The sequence below is a fragment of the Stenella coeruleoalba genome (genome assembly GCF_951394435.1).
Source record: "Stenella coeruleoalba genome assembly, chromosome: 2".
NCBI lineage: Eukaryota > Metazoa > Chordata > Mammalia > Artiodactyla > Delphinidae > Stenella > Stenella coeruleoalba.
Window position 1 is genome coordinate 69,227,324 of NC_137147.1, and position 15,572 is coordinate 69,242,895.

The following is a 15,572-nucleotide window of genomic DNA, read 5'->3' on the forward strand; positions in this document are numbered from 1 at the left end:
ATACAGTTTATCACATTGATTTGTGGATGTTGAACCATCCTTACATCCCTGAAGTAAGTCCCACTTAATCATGGTGTATAATCCTTTTAATGTATTGTTGAAATTGTTCTGTTTTCATTGAAGATTTCTGCTTCTATGTTTATCAAGGATTTTGACCTGTAATATTTTTTGTGTGGCATTTTTGTCTGGTTTTGGATTCAGGGTTATGCTGGCCTTTTAAAATGTATTTGGAAGAGTTTCCCCATTTATTCATGTTGCTGTGTGTTTCTTCCTTTTTATTGTTTAGTATTCTATTTTACAAATATACTAACGTTTATTATTGTTGGACATTGGGTTGTTTTAGTTTTTCTACTGTGAATAAATCTGCTATGAGCATACTTTTACAACTCTTTTTTGTAGGCATATATTTTTATTTCTCTTGGAAACATAACTAGGATAGAAATGTGTGGTCATATAGTAAATGCATATTTAATTTTGTATGAAATTGCAGGACTTTTTTCTCCAAAGTCATTGTACTATTTTACCCTCCTGTCACAATCAATAATATATGAGATCATTCCATATCCTCACTAAAAATTGCTGCTGGCTTTGTGGTCTTAATTTGCATTTCTTTGATGGCTAATGATACTTAATATCTCTCTAAATGCTTATTTGCCATTCATATACTTTTATTTGTAAACTGTTTGTAGAAGTCATTTTACTTATTTTTAATGAGTTATTTGCTTTTCTTTATTGACTGTGGGTGTTCTTCATATATTCTAAATATAAATCCGTTGTCAGATATATATGTTGTGAATATTTTCTCCTTATATGTGGCTTGAGGGAGTGGGTGACATTCTTTTCAATAGTAATGATAATAATTATAATAAGATATTTTATCATTTGGTGAGGACCTCTTATGTACCAGGTGTTTGAATAAGTACATTAGACACTATGTCATGTAATTTTCACATTGATATCAGAAAACTTCTGGGAATTTAGTTAAGAATATTATTTTTATTATTAATACAAATTTGTTTTATCTTATTTTACTTATCACTTCTATATTTTCCATAATACTTTTTATTTTAAAAACATTAAGTTTATAGATATATGTTTTTGAAAGGATAGAATCCTTTTTTTGAGAAACTTTTTCTCTTTTGAAATGGAAACCTCATGAAATGCTCATGCTCCTACTTTTTTTAATCTTTCTTCTCTGTGTTCTGAAATAATTATCATATAAGTCTTCAGTGTTTCCATTAAGTGTTGTTGGTAAAACTCCATTGAGTTTATTTCCTCAGCAATTAATTTTCATATCTATGATTGATTCTCTTTTCTCAGTTTTTCTACTGTAACTTCTCTTTTTATGTACATACAGTTCCCTTTTGAATCAAATTGAAAATGTTAACTTTAGGAAAGTTTTCCTTTTCCTTTTCTTAAGTTTTTTCAAAAAGGGACATTTGTTATGATCTCATATACGATGCCCACCCTTTAATCTCCTGAATCAGTCTACTCCCTCTATTAGAAGAGGGTCTATAATTGCATGGAATTTGGAAGTGATGAGGATTTTGTTAAAGAATCTTAATCTTACATAGGCAAAAAGAAAAGAAGGTAATTTTCTAGTGATTGTCTATCTTTATATATTTTTAGTCTGTACTGAGTAAGGAATGCATAGAAAATACAGAGTATTTTGTCTTCCAAGATTACTGTAGAACACTAAACTAAATTATGTGTATTCCCTCTTTAACTGCCTTAACAGGCAACATCCATGGAAAGGCTGAATATTTACAGTAATTAATGTCATCTATAGTATGTGAAAGATGGAAGTATCAATACTATGTACAATAGAGTTGAGAATCTATCCAAACTAATGTGCTTAGAACAACTGTTGTTCTTTTTTTGAATTTTTATTTATATTGGAGTATAGTTGAGTAACAATGTTGTGTTACATTCAGGTGTACAGCAAAGTGATTCAGTTATACATATATATGTATCTTTTTTTTTAAGTTCTTTTCCCATTTAGGTTATTCCAAAATTTTGAGCAGAGGTCCTTATGCTATACAGTCATCCTGATTGGTTATCTGTTTTAAATATAGCAGTGTGTATATGTCAATCCCAACCTCCTAGTCTATCCCTTACCCCCACCCTTCCCCGCGTAACCATAAATGCAATCTCTATGTCTGTTTCTGTTTTGCAAATAAGTTCATTTGTATCATTTTTTTTAGATTCCACATATAAGTGAGATCATATATTTGTCTTTCTCTGTCTGCTTTACCTCACTTAGTATGATAATCTCCAGGTGGCATTATTTCATTCTTTTTAATAGCTGAGTAATACTCTCTATATATTCTACATCTTTCTTATCCATTCATCTGTCAGTGGACATTTAGGTTGCTTCCATGTCTTTGCTATTGTAAACAGCGCTGCAATGAACAGTAGTGTGCATGTATCTATTCGAATTATGTTTTTCTCCAGATATATACCCAGGAGTAGGATCATAGAAATTTGTAGTTTTTTAAGGAACCTCCATACTGTTCTCCATAGTGGCTGTACCAATTTACATTCCTACCAACAGTGTAGGAGGGTTCCCTTTCCTCCACACCCTCTCTAGCATTTATTGTTTGTATTTTTTGATGATGGCCATTCTGACCGATGTGAGGTGATTTGCATTTCTCTAAAGATTAGTGATGTTGAGCATCTTTTCATGTGCCTCTTGGCCATCTGTATGTCTTCTTTGAAGAAACGTCTATTTAGGCCTTCTGCCCATTTTGGGATTGTGTTGTTTGTTTGTTTGATATTGAGCCTCATGAGCTGTTTGTAAATATTGGGGATTAATCCCTTGTCAGTCGCATCATTTGCAAATATTTTCTCCCATTCTGTGGGTTGTCTTTTTGTTCTGTGGTTTCCTTTGCTGTGCAAAAACTTTTAAGTTTAATTAGGTCCCAGTTGTTTATTTTTTATTTTATTTCCAATACTCTAGGTAATGGATCAAAAAAGATATTGCTGCAATATATGTCAAAGAGCATTCTGCCTATGTTTTCCTCCAAGAGTTTTATAGTATCTGCTCTTACATTGAGGTCTCCACTATATAGTCTTGCCTCCTTTGTCCTAGATTAATTAACCATAGGGGCATGGATTTATTTTGGGGCTTTCTATCCTGTTCCATGGATCTATATTTCGTTTTTGTTCCAGTACCATACTGTTTTGATGAGTGTAGCTTTGAAGTATAGTCTGAAGTCAGGGAGCCTGATTACTTCAGCTCCTTTTTTTTTTTTTCCTCAAAATTGCTTTGGCTATTTGGGGGTCTTTTGTGTCTCCCTACAAATTAAAAAAAATTTGTTCTTGTTCTGCAAAAAATGCAATTGGTAATTTGATAGGGATTGCATTGAATATATAGAATGCCTTGGGAAGTATGGTCATTTTGAAAATATTGATCTTCCAATCCAAGAACGTGGTATATCTTTCCATCAGTTTGTTTCATCTTCGATTTCTTTCCTCAGCATCTTATAGTTTTTGGAGTACAGGTCTTTTGCCACTTTAGGTTGGTTTATTCCTAGGTAGTTTATTCTTTTTGGTGTGATGTTAAATGGGAATGTTTCCTTAATATCTCTTTCTGGTATTTCATTGTTAGTGTATAGAAATGTAAGAGATTTCTGTGTATTAATTTTGGATACTGCAACTTTACCAAATTCATCATTGAGCTCTAGTAGTTTTCTGGTAGCACCTCTAGGATCGTCTATGTATAGTATCATGTCATCTGCAAACAGCGACAGTTTTACATGTTGTTTTCCAATTTGGACTCCTTTTATTTCTTTTCCTCTCTGATTTCCTTGACTAGGGCTTCCTAAACTATGTTGAATAAAAGTGATGAGAGTGGACATCCTTGTCGTGTTCTTGATCTTAGAGGAAGTGCTTTCAGCTTTTTCACCATTGAGTATGATGTTTGCTGTGGGTTTGTCTTATATAGCCTTTATAATGTTGAGGTAGTTTTACTCTATAGCCACGTTCTGGAGAGTTTTTATCATAAATGGGTGTTGAATTTTGTCCATAGATTTTTCTGCATCTATTGAGATGATCATATGGTTTTTATTTTTCAGTTTGTTAATGTGGTGTATCACATTGATCGATTTGCATATATTGAAGAACCCCTGCATCCCTGGATAAATCCCACTTGATCAGGGTGTATGATCCTTTTAATGTATTGTTGGATTTGGTTTGCCAGCATTTTGTTGAGAATTTTTATGTCTGTTTATCAGTGATATTGGACTGTAATTTTCTTTTTTGTGGTATCTTTGTCTGGTTTTGGTATCAAGGCTATGGTGGCCTCATAGAATGAGCTTGAGAGTGTTCCTTCCTCTGCAGTTTTTTAGAAGAGTTTCAGAAGGGTAAGTTTAACTCTTCTCTAAATGTTTGATAGAATTCACCTGTAAAGCCATCTGGTCCTACACTTTTGTTTGTTGGAGTCTTTTAATCAAAGTTTCGATTTCAGTAATTGTGATTTGTCTGTTCATATTTTGTATTTCTTCCTGGTTCAGTCTTGGGAGATTATACCTTTCTAAGAATTTTTCGATTTCTTCTAGGTTGTCCATTTTATTGGTATATAGTTGCTTCTAGTAGTCTCTTATGATTCCTTGTATTTCTGTGGTGTCTGTTATAACTTCTCCTTTTTCATTTCTAATTTTATTGATTTGAACCCTCTCCCTTTTATCTTGATGTGTCTGGATAATGGTTTATCAGTTTTGTTTATCTTCTCAAAGAACCAACTTTTAGTTTCGTTGATCTTTGCTTTTATTTTCTTTATTTCTATTTCATTTATATCTGTTCTGATTTTTATCATTTCTTTCCTTCTACTAACTTTGGGTTTTGTTTGTTTTTCTTTTTCTAATTGCTTTAGGTGTAAGGTTAGGTTGTTTATTTGTGATTTTTCTTGTTTCTTGAGGTAGGATTGTATTGCTATAAACTTCCCTCTTAGAACTGCTTTTTCTGCATCCCACAGGTTTTGGGTCATTATGTTTCCATCGCCAGTTGTTTCTAAATATTTTTTGATTTCCTCTTTGATTTCTTCAGTGATCCATTGGTTGCTTAGTAGTGTATTCTGTAGCTTCCATGTGTTTGTGTTTTTGGCCTTCTTTTTTTCTTGTAGTTGATTTCCAATCTAATAGTGTTGTGGTCATAAAAGATGCTTGATATGATTTCAGTTTTCTTACATTTATCGAGGATTGCTTTATGGCTCCGCATGTGAACTATCCTGGAGAATGTTCCATGTGCCTTTGAGAAGAATGTGTATTCTGCTGGTTTTGGATGGAATGCTCTTTTAATATCAGTTAAATCCATCTGTTCTAATGTGTCACTTAAGGCCTGTGTTTCCTCAATGATTTTGTCTAGATGATCTGTCCATTGATAAAAGTGGGGTGTTAAATCCCTCACTATTCTTGTGTTATTGTTGATTTCTCCTTTTATGGCTGTTAGTATTTGCCTTAAATATTGAGGTGCCTCTATGTTGGGTGCATATATATTTACAATTGTTATATCATCTTCTTGGATTGATCACCTGATCATTATGTAGTGCCCTTCTTTGTCTCTTTCAACAGTCTTGACTTTAAGGTCTATTTTTTATGATATGAGTATTGTTACTCCAGCTTTCTTTTTATTTCCATTTGCATGGAATATCTTTTTCTATCCCCTCACTTTCAGTCTGTAAGTGTCCTTAGATCTGAAGTGGGTATTTTGTAGACAGCATGTATATGGGTCCTATTTTTAATCCATTCAGCCATTCTATGTCTTTTGGTTGGAGCATTTAATCCATTTACTTTTTTTTCTTTTTGCGGTACGCAGGCCTCTCAATGTTGTGACCTCTCTCATTGCAGAGCCCAGGCTCCGGACACGCAGGCTCAGCGGCCATGGCTCACAGGCCCAGCCGCTCCACAGCATGTGGGATCTTCCCGGACCGGGGCACGAACCCGTGTCCCCTGCAGCGGCAGGCGGACTCTCAACCACTGCGCCACCAGGGAAGCCCTAATCCATTTACTTTTAAGGTAACTATCAATATGTATTGTTCTTATTGCTATTTTGTTAATAGTTTTGGATTGGTTTTTGTAGGTTTCTCTTCCTCTTTTGTTCTCTTCTCTTGTGATTTGATGACTAAATTTAGTATTGTGTTTGGATTCCTTTTTTATTTTTGTGTCTGTATCTATTGTCGATTTTCAGTTTGTGGTTGCCTTGAGGCTTTGTCATAGCAGTCTATGTATATACAAGATTGTTTTAGGTTGCTGTTCTTTTAATTTCAAATGCATTTCCTATACCCTGCATTTGTACTCTCTTCTTCTCACGATTACTGTTTTTGATATCATATTTGTGTGTGGATGATTGCATACCTTTATTGTATGTTTGCCTTAACCAGTGAGCTTTCCCATTCATAATTTTCGTGTTTCTAGTTGTGGCCTTTTATTTTTCCCACCTAGAGAAGTTCCTTTAGCATTTGTTGCAGAATTGTTCTGGTGGTGCTGAATTCTCTTAGTTTTTGCTTGTCTGTAAAAGTTTTGATTTCTCCATTGAATCTGAATGAGAGCCTTGCTGCATAAAATATTCTCATTGTAGGTTTTTCCCTTTCATCACTTTAAATATATCTTGCTCCTCCCTTCTGGCCTGCAGAGTTTTTGCTGAGAAGTCAGCTGATAACTTTACAGGAATTCCCTTGTATGTTATTTGTTGCTTTTCCCTTGTTGCTTTTAATATTTTTCCTTTGTCTTTAATTTTTGTCAATTTGGTTACTGTGTGTCTCATTGTGTTCCTCCCTAGATCTATCCTGCCTGGGACTATCTGTGCTTTCTGGACTTGGGTGACTGTTTCCTTTTCTATGTTAGGGACATTTTCAGCTATTATCTCTTCATATATTTTCTCAGGTCCTTTCTCTCTCTCTTCTCCTTCTGGGAGCCCTGTAATGTGAATGTTGGTGCATTTAATGTTTTCCCAGTGGTCTCTTAGACTGTCCTCACTTTTTTTACATTCTTTTTCTTTATTCTGTTCAGTGGAAGTGATTTCTCCACTATTCTGTATTCCAGCTCACTTATCTGTTCTTATGCCTCAGTTATTCTGCTGTTTGTTCCTTCTAGTGTATTTTTCATTTCAGTTATTGTATTCATTCATCTCTGTTTGTTGTTTAGTTCCTCTAGGTCTTTATTAAACATTTATTGTGTCTTCTCGATCTGTGCCTTCATTGTTTTTTTGAGATTTTGGATCGTCTTTACTATCATTGCTCTGAATTATTTTTCAGGTAGATTGCCTATCTCCACTTCACTTAGTTGTTCTTCAGGGGCTTTATCTTGTTTCTTCATCTGGGACATATTCCTCTGCTGTTTCCTTTTGTCTAACTTTCTGCGATTGTGCTTTCCATTCCACAGGATGCTGGGTTATAGTTCTCCTTGCTTCTGCTCTCTGCCCCCTGGTGGGTGAGGCTGTTTAAGAGGCTTGTGCTGTCTTCCTGCTGGGAGGGACTGGTGCCTGCCCTCTGGTGGGCAGGGCCATGTCAAGTGGTGTGTTTAGTGGGCAGCTCTGTGCTCAGGAAGACTTTAAGCAGCCTGTCTGCTGATGGATGGTGCTGTTTTCCTGCCCTGTTGGTTGTTTGGCCTGAGGTTTCCCAGCACAGGAACCTACAGGCTGTTGGGTTTGGCCAGGCCTTCTTGAGAAAATGGTAACCTCCAGGAGGGGTCACACTAATGAATACTCTGCACAAATACTACTGCCATTGTCTTTGTCCCTGCAGTGAGCCATAGCTGCACCCCACCTCTGCAGGAGTCCCTCTAATACTAGCTGGTAGGTCTGGCCCAGGCTCTTATGAGGTCACTGCTTTTTTCCGTGGGTGCTGGTGTGCATGAGACCTTGTGTGCACCCTTCAAGAGTAGAGTTTCTATTTTCCTTAGTCCTGTGGAATTCCTGCAATCAAACTCAGCCGGCCTTCAAAGCCAGATTCTCTGGGGGCACTTCCTTCCGTTGACAGACCTCCAGGCCAGGTGGGACTCAGAACTTCCCTGTGGGAGAACTTCTGTGGTATAATTATTTTCCAGTGAGTGGGTCACCCACCCGGTGGGTTTGGATTTGATTTTATGGTGTTTGCGCCCCTTCTCCTGTCTTGATGTGGCTTCTTCTTTGTTTTTGGATGTAGGATATCTTTTTTGGTAGGTTCCAGCATATTTTTTGTTGATGGTTTTTCAACAGTTAGCTGTTATTTTGGTATTTTCATAAGAAGAGTTGAGCTCACATCCTGCTACTCCACCATCTTGTCTCCATCCTTAGAACAACTGTTATAGATTCAGGTGCAACAGATTCCAACAGATCCAATATTTTCATCCCACTCCCTGCCTTACCTCACTGTTCAGCTCCCCACACCCTGATCTCTAGGTCATGAGGTCAAACATTATGTTAGGGAATAGCAGAAAAACACACTTTATCAATGTTAGAAAAAGATGGTCTGGGCAGACATCCCTCTGGGATGATAAGGTCCTCCTCCTAAGGCACAGGAGTTTGGAATACAACCTGATTTCAAAAACCTAGATTTCAGCACTCACTCTGACTTGAGTCGGCACTTCTATCTAGGCTATACTATGAAAATCCATTAGTGGGGTCTTTGTGTTTTACCATAGTGCCAATATTCATTTTCAGGCATGTTCCTTTCTCTACTTAGCTGATTGTTCCTTCTCTCATTCTGGTTTATTTCGTATCTAATTTCTTAAAATGTCAATATTTGTATGATGTTCTCTTGATGCTTGCTGGAATATATAAGTTGTCCTGTTAAATTTATTTGATCATTTGAGATTTAAATACAGCCATTTATTTTGAACAGAAACTACTTTAGGAAAATAGGGTATTTTGTAAAATATTTGGTTTTTGCAGTAATTATATATTTGAAAGATGTTTTACACTCAGAAAGTTCACCTTCTATAAACTGTCATATTTTCTCATAAAACTAGTAGTTTTTCAATGTTAGTGACTCCTTAGAAAAGGAAGGTTGTGCTTGCCTAATTTTGGTTTATAATAGTTAAATATGAGATTTGTGTAGTTTGAATACTTCAAACTTAGGACTGAGAGAAGTGAGGTGGCAGTTGGAACCACAGAAGTGTCTCAGTCTCTGTTTTCTGGGCTTGCTATGAGTGCTCACTAAAAGAAAAGGGCTTAGCAGGATTTGCTCTTCATTCAGGATGACTCTTAGTGGAAGAATAATACTTGGGATCATAGATCTCTAGTGGGATCTAAATCTTATTAATTTCAGAGACAAGGAAAGCTGTGTCTCAAAGGACCCTGCAACCTAAACCTAACCCTATGAGTTATGGGATGTCAGCTAATTGCTACCGGTGTGTCTGTCCTTGACTTTGCAACTGTCCTGCTTTTTCACTGAAGGATGGTTTGCACATTAACCCATTATCAGTTTTTTTAATGTAATCTTAGCTGTACCAATTGTACCAAAAATTCCTCAGAGGTTCTGACTTGTGGATGGTGTTCAGTCATAGTTTCCAGTTCTGGTACAGAGCTAGGAACTACTTGTGTATTCGGTTGCATAGGCAATAAAATATAGTGAATACTTAGCACAAATTCTAGAATTTGACCACTTACATTTGAATTCATGTTCTGCCAGTTATTTAGCCTTGTGGACTTGGGAACATTGTTAAACCTCTCTAAGGCTTTGTTTTCTATGTTTTTGAAATATAATATAGTAAATGAATCTATTTACATATACATAGATGTATATATCTATATCAGAGCCTAACACATCATAGCACATAATAAATGCTATACATTTACTATTTTTATCATTCCCACTGAAATTTGAGTTAATGTGGACCTCCACACTTTCAGATCCAACATGTAAGAAGAACTTGGAATAAATACAGCACACATACACTCTCACCATCTATGCATATCATATTCAGACTACAGAAAACCAGAGACAAGGAAAATCTTGAAGGCAACCAAGGAGTAACAAAATATCTTAATTAGAGGGAAACAAGGAAGAAATGTAACAAATAGAAAACAGTTACAAGATGATAGATATCAATCTATCTTAATAAGAAATGTAAATGTGAATAATCTAAATGCAGCCATTAAAAGACAGAAATTCTAGGGCTGGATATGCAGTTTCTTGACAAAAAATTAAAAACCAGTTAAAAACTTAGATTAAAAGTAAATCCTGGGCATATACCTGGAGAAAGCCATAATTCAAAAAGATATATGCACTCCAGTGTTCATTTCAGCAGTATTTACAATAGCCAAGAGATGAAACAACCTAAATGTCCATCAACAGAAGAATGGATAAAGAAGATGTGGTACACATATACAATGGGATATTACTCAGCCATAAAAAGGAATGAAATTATGCAATTTGCAGAGACGTGGATGGACCTAGAGACTGTCATAGAGTGAAGTAAGTCAGAAAGAGAAAAACAAATATCGTATAGTATCACTTGTACGTGGAATCTAGAAAAATGATACAGATGAACTTATTTGTAAAGCAGAAATAGAGACGCAGGTGTAGAGAATGGACGTATGGAGACTGGGGTGCAAGGTGGGGTTGGATGAATTGGGAGATTGGGATTGATATATATACACTAATGTGTATAAAATAGATAACTAATGAGAACCTGCTGTATAGCACAGGGAACCTACTAGGTGGTGACCTAAATGGGAAGAAAATCCAAAAGAGAGGGGATATATGTATATGCATAGCTGATTCATTTTTCTGTGCAGCAGAAACTAACAACATTGTAAAGCAACTATACTCCAATAAAAATTAGTAATAAAGAAAGTAAAGGGATTGATAAAGATACACCATGCTAATACTAATCAAAACAGGAGAATATGCTTTAGTTGTTACCTTATCCAGAACTCAACACATACCCTTCCTTCTGCTATGTGAGGGGAAAGGCTGATGTATCTGGTATAATCTTTGAAGTTACTCTCATTTTCTTTTTTCAAATAACATTATCAGGATTACTCAGAGTTGGTTATCTGATCTGCTTCTGAGAAATTCCCACATTATCCTTAACTCATTTTTTCTTCAGCTTAAAATTTCTGCCTCCCTGAAGTCTGATTTAACCATGTTCCATATGCAAACTAGCTAGGAGTTTTAATAACCGTGATCTCAATGAGAGTTAACAGTGTGACATGGCTTTCAAAAGACAGCTAATTCATTATACATTTTATTCAAAGAAATATAGTATTCAGAATAAAGAAGGAAATAGTTTTACTATTTTGTGCGTTAATCATACATCATCTGGAATATCATTTTTGTTCTTTGCATCACTTTTAAGAGGACATTGATAATGCATAAACATGTCCTGAGATGGGTGACTGAGATTTTGAAGCCATTTCAAATAAGGAAATTTTGAGCAATTAGAAACTAAGACATTTTAGGGAAGCAGTATTAAATGGCTAAATAAAATTTGATGGACTGGCATTCTGGAAAAGCAATTATACTCAGGGAGGAGACTTCATCTTAGGATAAGGAGAAACTTCCTCATAATTATAACTGCCCAACTTTAGAATGGACTGTGTTTTTAGATAATCATGAGCAACCTGTCATTGGAAGCATCCAAACAAAGAATGGATGCCAGTAGCCTGGGATGTTGCTATACTGAACTATTTGTAGCATTGTAGAAGTTGAGTTCAATGAGCTCAAAGGTCTCTGCTAGCTCAAATGCTCTGTGGTTCTATTTTAAAAGCCTTTGAAGCTTTGCTATTTATCAGCCAATGAAATTAGTCCTTGTTAGCCTGGAAGTATTTAAATCTTTTTTTCTTTAGAGTCATTTATATGTGTGTGTGTGTGTGTGTGTGTGTGTGTGTGTGTGTGTGTATATATACATACAACTTAAGACAAATTTCTCCTTTATTCACAAGCCAAATCTTTTAAAACCCAACAGTAACCATTCAAGGTAATGTGTGAATGTGTGTGTGTATGAATGAGATATCATGATATCTTGAAGACAGTCTATGAAAGTTGTCCACCACCCAGTGATAAATGTGGTTGATAACTACATTTTTTTAATGTTCTTTGGAAAATATAAACACAGTTGAGATTATATTATAAATGAAATTTTATATTATGTCATTCCCTTTATCAATAAAAAATCTAGGTACTGTAGCAGTGAGTTTGAGCATAACTTTTGGAAACCATAAGCTTGTTACCTGGCTCAGCCATTAGTTGAAAGAACTTGGTCAAATTACCGAACTTGTTTTTTCCTGGGATCTAAAATAAAGAAAGTAAAACTGAGATAATACTATTGTTATTAGGATCAAATGTCATATAGTGCATATCGAACTACTATGATGTCACTCAGTATATAATAGATTCAGACTAAATAATACTTAATATAACATAAGCCCTTTCCTTATCATTTAAAATTTAATTTTAATGTCTGCATAATATTTTATTCTATGAATTAAGCATGATTTATTTCCATCTTTCTCAAACCTTTTTTTACTGTTGAATTGCACAAGGTAGAGAAGAGTAAAATAATGTTTAAGAGTTTCTATTACAATAAAAAACAGCCGCTTATTGAAATTTCTCATGTTTTCTTAGTATAATATTTTCTGATGACATTTGAATTTTTACTTCATGATGCAGTGCTTGTTTTAACAGAAATATAATGTGATTTTCCCAAAACTTTTAAATTAAATTCATTTTTAAAAGATGAACCTTGTTTATTCAGTAATATTCCATGTTAATAATCTTATTTGGTAACTTGTAAAGTGTAAGTTTAAGATCTCACTAGTGTGGGTGATTTTAAGATAGTTCTTTTTATACTAAAGTGATCCTATAGGGGTAGTGTACAAAGAATATTTAATCAAGAGTGGTCATTAATTTTAACATTTTTTTAATCAGAGAAGTAGGCCTTATACATTTTTCTTTGTAAAACGTGTAATGCATTTTATAACTAGATGTTTATAAGTGAGCGCTATAGTTTTGGGAAAAATCATTTTTATCATGATATATTTTTATTTAAAATACTTATGGATTAAATTTGCAAATAATTTATTTAGAATACTTATATTTTCAGTTATGTTTTCTTTATAAAATTCTGCTATCAGGGTTTGATTCTTTACCAAGTTAACTGGGGATTTCCTATATAGCGCATATATCTGTATTTAATGTTTATATATCTTGGAGTTATATGTTACTTGGATTTACAATATAAACATACTCATCTCTGAAACCTTATGCAATATTATTTTATATACTAAATCTTATATACTGAAACTATACTTGATACCAAATATATTGAAAGATAAATATCAAATGCACACTTTTTTTTCTATTTGTGCATGGCTATTCATAGTTATTGTTTTTTCATGTTTTTTACTTATTTTGACAGTTTTGGTAATATATACTAATTGTAGTATTCAATTTCAATGGAATTTTTATTACTATAGAGTCTTCCATAATTTCTCTGAAATTCTGTATCTATATATTTTATTGATTTAATTACATAATTATATTCTTCATATTTTCCATTAACCTATTTTTCCCTTGATAATTCTATTGTATTTGTTTTCTTATTTTAGGAAACTTCATTACTTCCATTTGTTCTGTTACCTCTAAAAATGTTCTCTCCATTTTTTAGTTAAAAGGACAGATTATATTTTTCTCTTGCTCTAGTAATTGAGGTCTCATATTTTTATATATATTTAAACAACCTCCAAGAAAAAGGAAAAAAAATCTCACTAGTATCCAAGTAGCTATATTTCTATGGTAGCAACTTTATTCAAAATCTGAAAGTCAATTTGTAACAAAAAATGAGTATCAATCGTGTGATTCTATTTGTTATTTCTCTCTTTGTTCCTGTTGCACTTTGTCTTTACTTCAGGCAGTCTCCTCTATTTCTATATTGAGAAATAATTGACATAAAACTTTATATTAGTTTCATACAGGCAACCTCATTTTATAGGGCTTCAGCTTCATTGTCCTTTGCAGATATTGCATTTTTTTTTTTTTTTTTTTTTTTTACACATTGAAGGTTTCTGGCACTTTGCACCAAGCAAGTCTATTGGTGCCATTTTTCCAACAGCATTTGCTCATTTTGTGTCTCTGAGTCACACTGTGGTAATTCTCATGGTATTTCAATCTTTTTCATTAATATTATATTTGTTATGGTGACATGTGATCAGTGATCTTTGATGTTACTGTTGCAAAAAGATTGAAATTCACTGAAGGCTCAGATGATGGTTAGTATTTTTTAGAAAGAAAGTATTTCTAAATTAAGGTCCATACATTTTTCAGACATAATGCTATTGCATACATAATAGACAATAATGTATACATAACTTTTATATGCAAAAATTTGTGTGACTCACTTTACTGTGATACTTGCTTAATTGTGGTGGTCTAGAACCAACTCTCAATATCTCCGAGATATACTGTGTACAACATAATGATTCAATATCTGTATATATTGTGAAATGGTCACCACAAGTCTATTAACATTTGTCATAGTTACAAATTCTTCTGCTGAGAACTTTTAAGATTTATTCTCTTAGCAACTTTCAAATATGCAATATAGTATTATTAGCTACAGTCATTGTGCAGTATGTTACATCCCCAAGACTTATTTACTTTATAATTGGAAGTTGGTACCTTTTGCTCACACCCAGCAACCCCCAGCCCCCCACCTCTGGCAACCACCAATTTGTCCTCTGTATCTATGGCTCAGTCCTTTGTGTTTTGTTCTTTTTCTTAGACTTCATATATAAGATTGTATGGTACTTGTCTCTGTCTGACTTGTTTCACTTAGCATAATGGCCATCCATATTGTTGCAGAAGGCAAGATTTCCTTCTTCATTATAGCTGAATAATGTTCCTCTGTGTGTGTGTGTGTGTGTGTGTGTGTGTGTGTGTGTGTGTATACCCACACACCACATTGTCTTTATCCATTCATCTGTTGATGGACACAGGTTGCTTCCATGTCTTAGCTGTTGTAAATAATGCTGCAGTGAACATAGGGGTGCACATAATTTTTGAGTTAATGTTTTTGTTTTCTTCTAATAAATACCTACAAGTGGAATTACTGGATGGTAGTTCTATGTTTAATTTTTAAGGAACCTCCATGCCATTTGTATAGATGCTGCACCAATTTACATTCCACGAACAGTGCAGAAGGGTTTCATTACTCCACATTCTTTCCAATTGTGTTATTTCTTGTGTTTTTGATAATAACCATCCTAACAGGTGTGAGGTTATATCTCATTGTGGTTTTGATTTGCATTTCCTGATGATTAGTGACATTGAGCACCTTTTCTTGTACCTTTTGGACATATGTATGTCTTTCTTTGGATAAATGTCTATTCAGATCATCTGCACATTTTTTAATCAGATTTTTTTTTACTATTGAGTTGTATTAGTTCTTTATATTTGGATATTAACCCCATATTTAATATGGTTTGCAAATATTTTCTCCCATTTGGTAGATTGCCCTTTCATTTCATAGATGATTTCCTTTGCTGCACAGAAGCTTTTTAGTTTGCTGTATTACCATTTGTTCGTTTTTGCTTTAGTTGCCTATTCTTTCGATGTTGAATCTAAGACATTATCACCAACACCAATGTCAAAG

General features: G+C 34.2%; 1 long non-coding RNA gene across 2 annotated transcripts in view; it reads left to right on the forward strand.

Moving 5' to 3' along the window:
* LOC307182561 overlaps window positions 1-15,572 on the forward strand; it is a 249,836-nt gene that overhangs the window by 223,836 nt on the left and 10,428 nt on the right. For both annotated transcript variants that reach the window (XR_013827199.1, XR_013827200.1), the window contains exon 5: window positions 5,847-6,014. This is a non-coding gene — a long non-coding RNA (uncharacterized lncRNA). The remainder of the gene's footprint in view (window positions 1-5,846; window positions 6,015-15,572) is intronic.